Genomic DNA, 13,615 nt, shown 5'->3' on the forward strand with positions numbered 1-13,615 from the left:
TACATATATATATATATATATATATATATGTATATATATATGTGTGTGTGTACGTACATTTATATACATATGTATGTATATATGGGTTTGGATATATATTTATTTGTGTATGTGTAAGTATATGGCTATATATATATATATATATATATATATATATATATATATCATATATATGTATATATATATATATATATATATATATATATATATATATATATATATATAGTATTATAGTAGAGAGAGAGAGAGAGAGAGAGAGAGAGAGAGAGAGAGAGAGAGAGAGAGAGGACTCTCTCTTTGTTGAATGTCAGTCTTATTCCTCCGTCTGAGTTCCGTCCTCTCCACTCCAGCGCATCTGCTTAAAAGGTTATCTCGCATTCCCATCTCCTGCCCTTTTACACCTTCTGCTACAGCTACTACAACAGGTGTTCTGGGAACAACGCCCAGCCGTCGTCTTCCTCAATCCCGATCACCTGCTTTTGTTGCGTGCGTGTGTGCATGTGTCAAGCCCTTTCGTATAATTTCTGGAATATTTATTCGACTTGATTATATCGTGTGAGTTCTTTCTGAGCTTCCTTGTACGATCCTTGGAGCAACTTTTTAACATCGTTCCTGGGCGCCGGGATATTATTATTATTATTATTATTATTATTATTATTATTATTATTATTATTATTATTATTATTATTATTATTATTTCTCTGTCTATCACAGTCCTCCAATTCGACTGGGTGGTATTTATAGTGTGGGTTTCCGGGCTGCATCCCTCATGGGACACCAGAGTTGAAGAGAAAGAAAATGGGAAAAATGGATAAGTATGAAGACCTGAAAATAGAAATAAGAAGGATATGGGATATGCCAGTGGAAATTGTACCCATAACCATAGGAACACTATAGGCACGATCCCAAGATCCCTAAAAAGGAATCTGGAAAAACAAGAGGCTGAAGTAGCTCCAGGATTCATGCAGAGGAGTGTGATATTAAGAAATTCACAAACTCGTGAAAAACAGTTGTGGAATAAAGGTCCACAAATTTATATTAAAATACGTTTCTACGTAAAAGAGCAGAACAGACTTTCGACCACCAGATAGGTGTTCCTTATTAGTGGTTACGTTAAAGCACTTTAACGTAAACACTGATGAGGACGGTGTTGGAAATTCTTTGTTTTTTTATCTTTTATATAGTAATACAACTTAATATGTAACTGTAGATTATTATTATTATTATTATTATTATTATTATTATTATTATATTATATTATTATTAATTGTGTTTTGTCTTTACCTTTCGACAGCCATAGTTGCCTGCCTCCTTCTACAATTATCGAGTGAAGGTAAGACGCAGCAAATGAAAATTGTGTTTACCCGGTTAATGATTGGTGTTCTAAGCTTCCTTATTATAAAACAATTTACATTTCCATAGTCGTTGATAAAGTGTGTTGTGCTCATTTTGTGTTATGAGCATTGTCAGCTGTAATCATGGCGTTTTCATATTCTTCCCATTTTGTCTCATCGTTATTCTTTTTCTGCTTTCAATGTGTTTTGTCTGTGTTTTGGTTTGGTTTCCTGCCAAAACTCCTTTTATTTTCACTAAGCCCTTGATTTTCAGTAAGCCCGTGACAAGACTTGACATGAAAGAAAAATTCTCAGGAGGACATTCACGTTTTCATACATTTCCACCGTGAGCAGATTTTCCCACTGTAATTTCATCCGTGGAGTTCAATATCTGTAGAATACCGTTTTTACGCGCACAAGAAATATAATAAATGTGTGATCGCACATTACATAATGTTACGTAGAATTTTTTCTATCAGTGGTCTGGCTAAATTAAATCCCTTTAATTTCCCCTGGGGTCATTTTAAGAATCCGATTTGTTATTAAGGATATATTTTCTTTTCGTTGCCCAAGCTGATCAGGCGACCATTGCACGCGTTATCCAACCTAACTTATTAGGGCAACCATTGCCCGTCTGAGAAATTCTTTGAGAAATACAAAAATAGCTGAAAACAGTTTTTTAGACCAGTAGTTTACCAGCAGACATCCAACGCTCAATCGTAATTTTCCTGCCGTCAGTACACCTGGAAGAAGAAATTGAACGAAAAACATCTAAAAGGGGAAGAGAAGGATTTTAAATCCTCGTAAATCCTTTTTATTATGTGTCATGTCATTTCAGACAGAATTGTTGTGTTGGTTTTCTCTGCCATGTAGGCATCGGATGCCTTATGGTTGGAGGGCGTAATAAAAACTGACAATCCTTTGATAATAGAAAAGGCGGGCATGCGAACCTCTCCTTCCATCCGTCCATACTTATTTGCAACCGTAAATCATCTTTGAAAAAACAATATATGGTCAAGGGGAAAATGAGAACCTTTGTTATGCCTCCGTCTGTGATTTATTCAGGAGTACTTTTTTGCCGTGTGTTCGGGGCTACCGCCGGGCGTTTCGTCCGTATTGCTTTTTGGTACCTCGAGAGAATGGGAGCTCCATTGTTTGTCAGACTATATTTCTCTCGCTAACGCGTTTCTTGAAGCTTCCACGGCCGTTCAACGAAGCTGCTTCGGTGAGCAACAGAACTTACTTGCGAATGGAAGTGGGTCACAAGGATGCCCGATGGCCAGAAGTGTGAATGAGTACCTAAAAGCTTAGATAATTGACTCATATTTATATATAACTAATATAAAAAGCTGACGGTCCGACCATGTATGTATGTATATACGTATATATGTATGTTCGCTATAAGCGGCGAAACTACTGGACCGAATTCAGCCAAAATCGGACCGTATAAGTAGATTTTATAGCAGATGGTTTTTAGCCAGGTGGCATTTTGATCCGGATATCCGGCCATGCTAACTTCTTTATCATTAGTTGAAGAGAAAAAAACATTATTCTGATAAGAATTTATATATATATATATATATATATATAATATATATATAATATATATATATATATATATATATATATATATATTTCAAAATAACTTTGGGATTGAACCCCAGTCTCTCAAATGCTACCATTCGACCCACACAAGTCATAAAAGAAGTTTGAACCTAAGTATTTCTGTGCCTGAGGTTTTCCCTGGCAGGTTGCCACGTTAAAAATCCAGTGGATTTGACCCATATATATAAAACCAAGAAAAACAAAATTATTTTTAATCAACCTGAAAAGCATATGTCCTTTCATTTTGACAAATGTTATACATAAAAACTTCTATCAAGGTAAATGTTTTATTTTGCAATATTTTTACATAAGTTATGTAAGTGTAAACGTTAATAATGATAAAAAAAAGACGTTTGCAATTGTGCTTCACTTAGAATGAAGTCGAATAGTACGTCATAGTTTCCAACTTAAGCTAAAGTCAGCCATAAGTCGCCCATGCCGTAACACTCAAGTTCCAATTAGGAGGTTTCTAATTTGAGCCAAAACCCAGGTAACATTAATCAAGAAGATTATCCTAAACTTTGACATAGCTACTTTATAATCCCCCTGGAAATTAGTACTAAGAGTAGCGTGTTTTTCTGCCATTTAGAGCTTGGGTGTTCGGTGAGGGGTAGGATGGTTCCTCCCCTACCTGGCGCTGCCCGAGGTACGATGATACCCAATTCGTTCGATCTGCAAAGTCTATATTATAGCCTACTCTTATTTACTGTAGAAAATTGCAAAGGGCTCTACATTCTCGTTTTGAAATGCTATATCCTTGAGTTGTTAATCGTAATGAATGGTGAGCGTCCAATAAAATGTATAATAAGTTGCAAGACTTTATGAGATAAATAGAATGTACGACGTTTTTTATGCTCTTCACTGTTTAGAAAAAACACAAGTGATCATTTTCATGAATTAGACGCTAGTTGTACGGATAATTTATTTATACAATAATATTACTGAAACTATCAATTTTACTTTTATGGCATAACTACTGTTTTGAATTTTCCTCCTCTGGATATAGTGTGAACTGTGATGAGTGGACCACATACATACACACACACACACACACACACACACACACACACACACACACACACACACACACATATATATATATATATATATATATATATATATATATATATATATATGGAGGAGGGTACTTTTAATATTTTACTATTCAATTAAGTTTGTAAGAGGATGGAATAATTTATAAACGACTTGATTCAGATTTACAAATATTTTCACCCTTTGTAAGAGCGCTCGTGACCTCACATACAATTTGTAAACGGAGACACGAAAGTCTGTTCTGTGTGGCAAAAGCGTGGAATAGATTAATGACATGTGCGTCTTAGCATTAAGCATTCATCATTAGCTACAGCGAAAAGAGAGGTATCAGAAGTTAAGGGGTAGCCCTCAGAGGAGACCGAAAAGATTAATATTCAATAACTTTTAAAAATAAAGTGGTGTTAAACTAACAACGGAAACAGGTAAATTGAAGGACATTTAAGATTAGATGAAAGCTTTTCATGTGACCAGATTATGATAGATAGAGCAGGTCAAGGACTGCAGAGATCAGACCCCATTGTTTTAACAAAAGAATCCCCTGCCAGTTGGGACGTCTTTTCTTGGTTCCATTCTGATATGAGGTCGAAACTTATTTCGACGCCGAACATGATAGTGTGTTCGTTATTATTATTTATTATAATTATTGAACAACTCAAAAGTTCAGCGAAGTTGTGGAGCAGCCTTCCACAAAATATAATGGAAAAAGAGAGAACGGAGATTAGAAAGCAGAGTTAGTGGTAAGCTTTCTGAATCTGCAAGAGATAGTTCAAGGCATATTGCCTTTAACATATGCGCAGAGGTAAACTTAGCAAGAAATTCTTCAGAATTATTCAGACTATTCAAAATCATTTATTTTATTTTTATTTATTGTGAACTCAAAATACTCGCTTTGAATGTCCACACGTGCTCGACGAACTTTTGTTCGATGTGACGTCAGAAGCGGAGAAACAGCAAATAAGGCTCTGACTTTTCCTGCTTCTGACGTCAAATCGAACAAAGTTCGTCGGGCAAAGCTCGACCGTGTGGACGTGGCTTATAAAGCTGTGGGCAATACATTCGAATACGATTTCTAAAGATAATTTAAAAGTGAAAGATTTGAATCCCTCAGGACTTATTCAAAGAAACTGAATTCTTATTGGAATTTGTAAAGTGGGAAGAGAAATGTTGTCTCTGATAAAGAGGAATAGGGAAAAGAGAAAGGAAACTAGAGGGCAAATAGAGCATTTTGCATCTATGAAATCCTTGAGGGGGGCGGGGAGGTCTTGCAAATCCAGAAGACAGAACGGGTTCAACTGAATGTAAGAATGTTGTGGATGTAGTGAAGATATTATTAATGAAAAGGGAAAGTCGTTGAGCAGTTGATGGATTGAGTGACAAGTCAAACGGTGCGTGATGGTGCGTAGTACATATTTAAATACATTACTATTAGTAAAGTGAGGAAAGCAGCGCTTCAAGGGTAACTTCTGAAGGAATGGACGAGTGAAATAATTGCTTCTTTGTATGAAGGAAAGGGCAACAGGAATACCATACCGAAGATCAGCTTGAAAGCTATATGGAGGTATTTTGACTGAAAAGGTCAATCAGACTACGTAGTCTTTATTTGCCATAAGAATTTGTTATTTATACTAGACAAATGCTGTGCAATAGTTCTTTGATACTTTTAAAAGTAAAGGTATTATTCTGTGGGTGGCAATGTCCCATAAATGCACGGAAGTCGTTGTCAAAAGACCGGTCTGAACCATTCGAGATTTTTTGTAATGAAAGTGACAGACTACCTTGTGGTGTAAAACCAGACCTGAGACAAACGTGAAAATGTCCCTGTCGCTCTTTAAGGTTCACTTGTACACAATAACGAGAAAGATGAAGTCAAGTGCTAATTCTATCTTATCTTTTGTTTGAAATCTTGAGTATTATTTTTTTCTTTTTTCTTTTTCACATTTAATGGTATTATGTTGAAATGTCGACAACTGGGGGAGAAGAGGAAGTCATTTTTAGCATCACTTTTAATATGGCGTTGTGGAAACATGTTATGTTGAACAATAAAAGGTTTCGGAATTCTTTGGAAATCTTTCCTTTTTCTGAAAACTAACCAACATCAAATGATAATTCTTGAAGCGCTGACCTTCTCATTTTCTCTTTCTCTATGATGTTCTTGGGCAATTTTCTTCGTAATGGAGAGGGAGTTTATTTCTTAAGATGTACACTTGAACAAGATAGAAAGGTATTTTATCTTTATATGCAGGTTCTCCGTCATACATAAAATCGGTAATAATATACACTGAAGCCCATTTATACTTCAGTATACACATGCTCATGGTTTAGCATGTTCATTTGTCAAATGTCTGGTCGGTGTTTGTAGAAGTGCGTAATAATTTAGATATTTCAGTGCAGTAGTACGCTAAAGTTATCCTGCTGTTTATCAGAGGCAAATATTATTTCTAAATAAAATCGATCTCGAGGCAAAGATTTTTTATCCCCAGTTAAAGTCTTTTAAGAACTGTAGGTCTGCCAGTGATGGTAAATTCTCGATATTCCTAATGCCCTCAAGATTATTAACCATTAAGAAAGAGTAATTCTTAGTTTATTGTAGATCTGAATATAAGGGAATGTATCACTTTACTCGTGAACCTAAGTAATACCAGTCTCCCTTTGTTTGTATAAAATTTCCTCACTCCAGATTATCAGAACTAGTCATATATACCTTAAAGTAATGTGTAAAGGGAATACTAGACAGCGCCTGCCTGTCTGTAATGTATATTATATAAAGAAAACGTATTGAATTTATTCAACATTCAGCCGTTTCCTTGGAAAAGACAATATAATGATCAAGCCACACTCGTACATGAATTGCTGAATCGTGGGTGACCACCTGTACAGAAAACTACCGGAACATTAGCCGCTTCACACATTACACAGAAGGCTCACCAGTAGGGTATCCCTACACTTAATGGACTATTCACCCCTATCTCGCACGAATTGTGGCTCTCCATAGACATTGAGGTCTTTTCTTTCCAATACTTCTTTCAGTCCATCCGTCCAGCACGTTGTTAGGCTTTTATCTCTTCCTGCCCTCTAACGCTTCTAAATTGTGTTCAAAGTTTTCACTAGCTTGTTATCCTGCAGTCTTTCTTCATAACCGGATCATCTAAGAAAACCGTGATACATCTCACTCCTCACTTTTTTTACCGTGCCTTTGCATCTCCACATTTCTCAACCTTTCTTTCAAGCAAATACTTCATCTGAAATGCTTCAGTCTTCTTTGTTTCTAATTAGTATACAGTAGCCACATTTTACTTCCATATGGAAAAGTTGGTTCAACATTTTCTCCAGAAGGTCCAGTATTGGGTTCAATAGACACATCCTTGCATCATTTATTCTGTGATTCACCTGTTCTCTCATTCTACCATCAGCTGGTATATTCATTCCAAAATACCTACACGAATCAACTACTTCCAGTCTCCTTACGTTCAATCTGCTCCATCTTGTAGTTTCCATATACTTTCATGGCCTTATTCTTGCTCACATTTACTCTTTACTTTCCCATTTTGCAAACGTTTTCAGATTCTTTCAACTGTTTCTTCAGTTCTCTTCACTGTTCCCAATCAGCACTGGAGGCATTCGATATGCATGCTAGTGCTCGGAAATGCAACACTGTGCTCATATTGGTATCAAGAGAGAGGAATGGATCTAGTATCCTCATCCTTAAATAGTTGATATGTGTGTCTGCGCGCGCGTGCGTGTGTAAACTTGATAAGGATAGCAGTGTCAAGAAAACTTAGTGTCTACTGTTGAGTGTTTAAAGGTTGCCGTAATGCATGTCTTTAACGATCAGATAGGACACACAAATAGCTGCTTACAATTCCATGGGATGGTCAGTCATTTGTTTTAAGTACCTGTTGCTATTCCCAGTAGACCCCCGGATGCCTAGATAATGTTCTTTGATTTATGAGGCGTCGTCCCCGACATTAGTGTCTTCATCATTGCTGCCTGGGACTAATTGGGGAGCCATAAATGCTGACGAGACATGAGCGTAATGTGCGTGTCGGTGGAAAGTTTGTCCTGTAATGGATATCGCCTTTGGGTGCTTAACTGCCAGTGCTCGTCAGCACAGGGGTGTTGCACAGCTGACCTTTTCGGAAGGTGAAGAGGGCGAAATTTTTCCCTATTTTTGCTCTCAGTACAGGAGGTTAGACGTTGCCTTTCATTCATATACACGAGAGCAGTTCCTCATTGTATGTACGAGGCTGAATTGCAGAATTTGTTGATTTTATGAAATGTAGGTCGTCAAGCCAAGCATTGGGGCCCTTTAGGCAGTAAAAAGAAGGAGTTGGAGTGGTTGAACAGCAACATGAAGAGGTCAAGGAAATAAAGGAGACGAAGTACAAGGAATTAAAGGTGGAACTGGGAAAAACTAAGAAGTGAGAATCAGAGAAGTTGGAAAGCAAGACTGAAGAAAGGAAGCATGAATAGTTGTAAAGTAAAAAGCTAGGAAGAGGACGCCGCTAAAGCCCGAAGGATAGCTTCAAACACCCTTTAGTGATGTCTACAGTACACCTCGTGAGGTACACTGACGGGGCTACCTCCCTGGGGTGGGGTGGGGGAAGGGGGAGACGCTTTGTGCTGGATAATGTAATCAAAAGGAAAGAGGTCGCTATCATGGGTCAACTATTATGTTGTGTTCGATGCTTTTTTGGGGCATTTCTTAATGGTTACCGGGTGGCACAATTTTGGCCCTTTACCTTCATTATCATTCTTTTAAATTTGCGTGTATCTTTAAAGCAAAACACTCCCATCTTAGTTATAGATCGCGCTATAAAACCAATTTAATTTATAACCTTGCTGTCAAACGTAGTATTTGAATTGTATTCTTTCCAAATTTTAGACGATTCCTGTATCTTTTTTTACTTTGCCATTTTTCCTGCTGTGTCGTGGCGTACAATAACAAGTTTCGCTTTGTACTGAAATTATTTTTCTGTTTAAAGTATTTCCCAGAACAAAAGAGCAAATAAAAGGTAGATAGATTGATAGAAAGAAAGACAGAGCGGTGACATCATCGATTTCTCAAACTCGGAGAGAAGTTTTGAATCGTCTGATCTTCGTGTCTGGCCAAAGGATGTAACAATCCAATAATGGATTTTATCGTGGATACCTGGATTGACATTTAACTGTTTGACCTTTCGTTAGAAACGGGAGTTGAAGGCAGCTAAAAATGCTGTTATCTGATGATGGCATACAAAAGAGCAGTAAAGGGAGCTTTCTCTGTTTCTCGGTCTGTGTGTCGCTCTGTCTGTCTGTCTGACTCACTTAGTGCTGTTTCCGAGTTTACGTGTGTTGCTAAATATTCTTTTATATGCTCTTACATTGTTATATATCAATAAGCATATATTTATCTTGTGTTCCTGTCGCAAGACATTCCGACAATTCTATTATTGTTGCAGTGACACTGATTAATCTAATTCCACACTTACTGTGCTTGATAATTCTCACTATTTCTTGGGCGCAGTGGTTAAAACTACATCAACTAATGCATCCAAATTAATTAATGGAGAATTATCTGTCATCACAGCTGCCAGGCCAGCTGATGCCGATGATGCTGTCAGAAACTTATGCATTGTTAGTGAGCCTTCCTACACTAACAGAGATGATGGGTGGAGTTCTGCATTATACAAAGCGTTAGTTCTGCCATTATTTCTTATCCTTCAGTTCTAGACTGAGCTCAACCTTATTGTGATGTCGCCAGATTCAAATAGCACTCAGGTCTTACATGAGATTGGCGGAAGTGGGGATTTTCCTCAAGTGGTCGCTATGATTCAAACCACCCCTGGAAGATACCGTGTTTGGGCATCTTTTAGGAGCTTTATTGCAGGCGTCCTTTTGCCGGATGGCAATCATGCAACCCGTGTTCCGAAATTCGAACTTTGTCATAATCCCTGAACTTTAGTCTTCTTCACTTTCCCTTTATTATATCTTTTGGTATTATTATTTCTGTGAAGGTGCTAAGCTCTGCATGTGTTTTTTTAGTGTCGTCATTCTTTTTTCTTCTTCGTTCATGAATCAAATCTGCTTTCAAATTTTTGGAAGCTTGCTTATATATAATATATGTATATATATATATAATATAAGTTATATATAGTATATTAGTATAGACTATATATATATGATATATATGTTATATATATATATATATATATATATATAATATATAATTATATATTCATTATATATATATATATATATATAGAAGAATATTAATGTAGGCCTGTAGTCAAAATTCGCCTTCGTTTCGTTTTATATATAGATACACACATATATAAGTATATATGTATGTGTATGTGCGTATGCGTTTATTTGTTTGAAAACATTCATACATTCATATGTAAATGTATCAGTGATGAACACATTGGATTAGCTGTTCACGTCCGTAGCAGCTGATTGGCATTCTACCGTAGAGCTGCATCTGAAACCAGACAGTGAGATTTGTGTGTACATGTGAGGTGAAATTATTCTTAATCTCTCCTAAGAAATCAGTATAAAAGCCGCTTACAAGTTCCTTTTGTATCAGAGGATGTTTGAGTCCCAGTGTGAGTGAGGTCAACTTTCACTAGTTTCGTTTCGATCCAGGATTCCCAGATTTGAGGGCGTGTCTGAGGAAAGAGTGTCAAGTCAATGTTACAGAGAGAGAGAGAGAGAGAGAGAGAGAGAGAGAGAGAGAGAGAGAGATAATGAACGTTAGATTTTGAAAATTCACAGATGATGAAGATGAGATGTAAAAGTATAATTTAACAGACAAATTGACAGAGGAATACAAAGATGAAGAGAGATCATATATATCATTTGTAAGTAAACTTTAAAAATAAGTCTTTGGTTGCAAGTCCACAATGACATAGCATGTGAGTATATGGTCTTTAATGGATATCAAATGTTTTCGAACATTGTATTCTTGTATTAGGTTCATCTTCAGTCAACTTAACTGAAGATGAACGTAGTACAAGGTTCGAAAGTTTTTTATTATCCATTAAAGACCATATGCTCGCATGCTATATTATTGTGGACCTGCAATCTTTGTCATCATTTTCGTCACGGAAAACTGTCCCCAAGAAGCCTTTTCGTATAGATAAGCAAATATAAAGAGAGACATCTGTAGATGAATAGTCAGTAGATGAGCAAAGGTAGAGGCCAGCCCTCTTGCGCCGGTGAGACTATAATATTCTTAAAAGCCTTTTGGCGCCTCGCAAAGGTGCGAGAACTCTCCCCTTAAGGGACAACCTAAGAGGCCATTACTTGCCCCAAGACGCCGCGCGGGGATAAGCGACGACCCGGGGACTGAGTAAGGGACGCCCCTGAAGATAAAAGAGAGAGAGAGAGAGAGACGAAGAAGAAGAAGAAAGGAGGAGGGTGTTGATGGAGATATAAGGGAAAATTCCTCAAGGACAGATAACCCCGTATCACGAAAGTTCCCAGAGAGTAGCTTTGCGGCCACTTAGTCTCGCCCATTCCATCATGACCTCTCTTAACCTCTTGTGACCTCAGTGGGGTTTTTTGGTCGTTCTGTGCGTTAGTTCCTTTTGCCCTTGCTGCTGTTATCGTCCTTATCTGCCCTATCTTTCGTTTATGTAATCGGTGCTTTTATTCCTAATAGGATGCAGGAGTTTCAAAGGAGGCTTTGATGTTTGGTAGCGTCACCCTTGGGGGACATTATAATGACTCTGTGTGGATGTGTGAGAATGAATAAAAGCCTTATAATAACAAATCTAATTCTATTATTCAGGTTATAGCTTTCCATGGTTATGCAGATTTTTACGTTTTTACGGATATAAATGTGACAGCGTCAGATGAATTATTGATGCAGTGTTCAGAAGATATCCGAAAGGACTACACCTGTTTGTAAACCTCTTTCTGTGTGTGCACACAATACATACATAACATATATATTATATATATATATATATATATATATAGTATATATAATATATATATATATATATATAATAATATATATATATAATACTATATATATATATACATATATAAAGTATAAGTTTTCAATATATATTCTTTTTTTATTTCAATTATTGATATTCCACTTTTGCATCTGAGGTTGAAACCTGAAAAAAATAAGCGTGAAGAAAAGCAAGAACCGGCCCCCCCAACCCTTCCCCCGCCCCCCTGCCACCGCGTATCGAATGGGAATGCCTAAAATCCTCTTACATATCGGTCATCGATTCGGCAGCAGCATCCGACGGAACCTTCCACCGAAAAAACAGAAAAAGGAAGGAAAAGAAAAGGAGGGAACTTTCCATCCGTCCATCCATCTCTCCAACTCTCCGCTGCCCTACACCCTCCTTTTTTGCGTAAAAGAGAAGGGTGGTCCAAAGCTCCGTCATTATTGGATATTGATCATATTGATGCCGTCATTGGGTAGCGTTCAATTTACGTGCGGAATCATCTCACCGGAGAGACGATGGCGGACCCATCGTGGAAGGGTGATGACGTAATCACAGTCCATGATAACGGTGATGATAATGATGATGTTCACATACATCCCGTGATAGTGATTAACGTTTCGATTGCATATAGGTGATCATCATCATTCGTGAGATACTATCTGGTTGATGGAGACATATTCTTATGATTAATATCGTAATGGTAACATTTTATATATTATATATATATATATATATATATATATATATATATATATATATACATATATATATGAGTGTGTGTGTGTCTGTGTGTATTTATATGTATATACTTTATATTTTATAAATATTATTTATATACATGGATTTATATGTATGTGCGTATGTACATATTCGTATATATATATAGATATATATATTATATATATTGTATATATAAGATATATATATACACATATATATGTGTGCGTGTGTGTGTCTGTGTGTGTGTGTGTGTGTGTGTGTGTGTGTAATATAGACTTTTTTAGATGGCAGCATAGTACTTATTTTCATTCTTTTCTAATGGAGGATTTCGGAGAATGTGTCTGTTGCATAACGGATAAAGTGTTATCTACTTTCCTCGTATTCAGTATTAAAGCGTCTTATGGTATTCTTCATTTTATGGTTAGATATTTTAACGGAAGTACAAAAATATTTGCATCCTAGTAAATAACAAGAATTTTATAGGGAGAACGTTTTTTTCTCTTTACAGGAGTCTGCAACTCTAGACTTTGTGATGCCAGATTACAATACACACGAGAAGAATTCGAGATGATGACAGTCATTTCCTGCCCAATGCCGAGTGGGGCTTTAGGAGTAGGCAAGTTACATTCATTCAGCTGAGAATTACGTTGTACTATCAATGTTTAACTCACACGATCTAAGATTTTTTACCTTTTTGCCCGAAGTAACGGGTGCCTTTGCTTTTTGACCGAGAAAAGACATATAACCGTTTCTAAACGAGTAACCTGTAACGAACAAGGGACATACTGAAATTTTTAGTGTCAGAGAATAATATATTACAAGAATGATAAGGAACGGCTTTTGGTAGCGTTTTGAGATTATTTTACATTGGGCATCAAAAGCATTGCCACAACAGTCCCAGAATATTATGTATTTTCGTTTAATAACGATGGTAAGAGCAAAAAGGCTTTTCGATTA

At 36.7% G+C, this 13,615-nt stretch overlaps 1 long non-coding RNA gene across 1 annotated transcript in view; it reads left to right on the plus strand.

Moving 5' to 3' along the window:
• Nucleotides 1-13,210, plus strand: part of LOC135222199 (uncharacterized) — a 253,543-nt gene extending 240,333 nt beyond the window's left edge. The window contains exons 4-5 of the long non-coding RNA XR_010316203.1: nucleotides 1,295-1,333; nucleotides 13,167-13,210. This is a non-coding gene — a long non-coding RNA (uncharacterized LOC135222199). The remainder of the gene's footprint in view (nucleotides 1-1,294; nucleotides 1,334-13,166) is intronic.
• The last annotated feature ends 405 nt before the right edge of the window (nucleotides 13,211-13,615 follow it).

Source organism: Macrobrachium nipponense, chromosome 3 (assembly GCF_015104395.2).
Source record: "Macrobrachium nipponense isolate FS-2020 chromosome 3, ASM1510439v2, whole genome shotgun sequence".
In the NCBI taxonomy this organism is placed as follows: Eukaryota; Metazoa; Arthropoda; class Malacostraca; order Decapoda; family Palaemonidae; genus Macrobrachium; species Macrobrachium nipponense.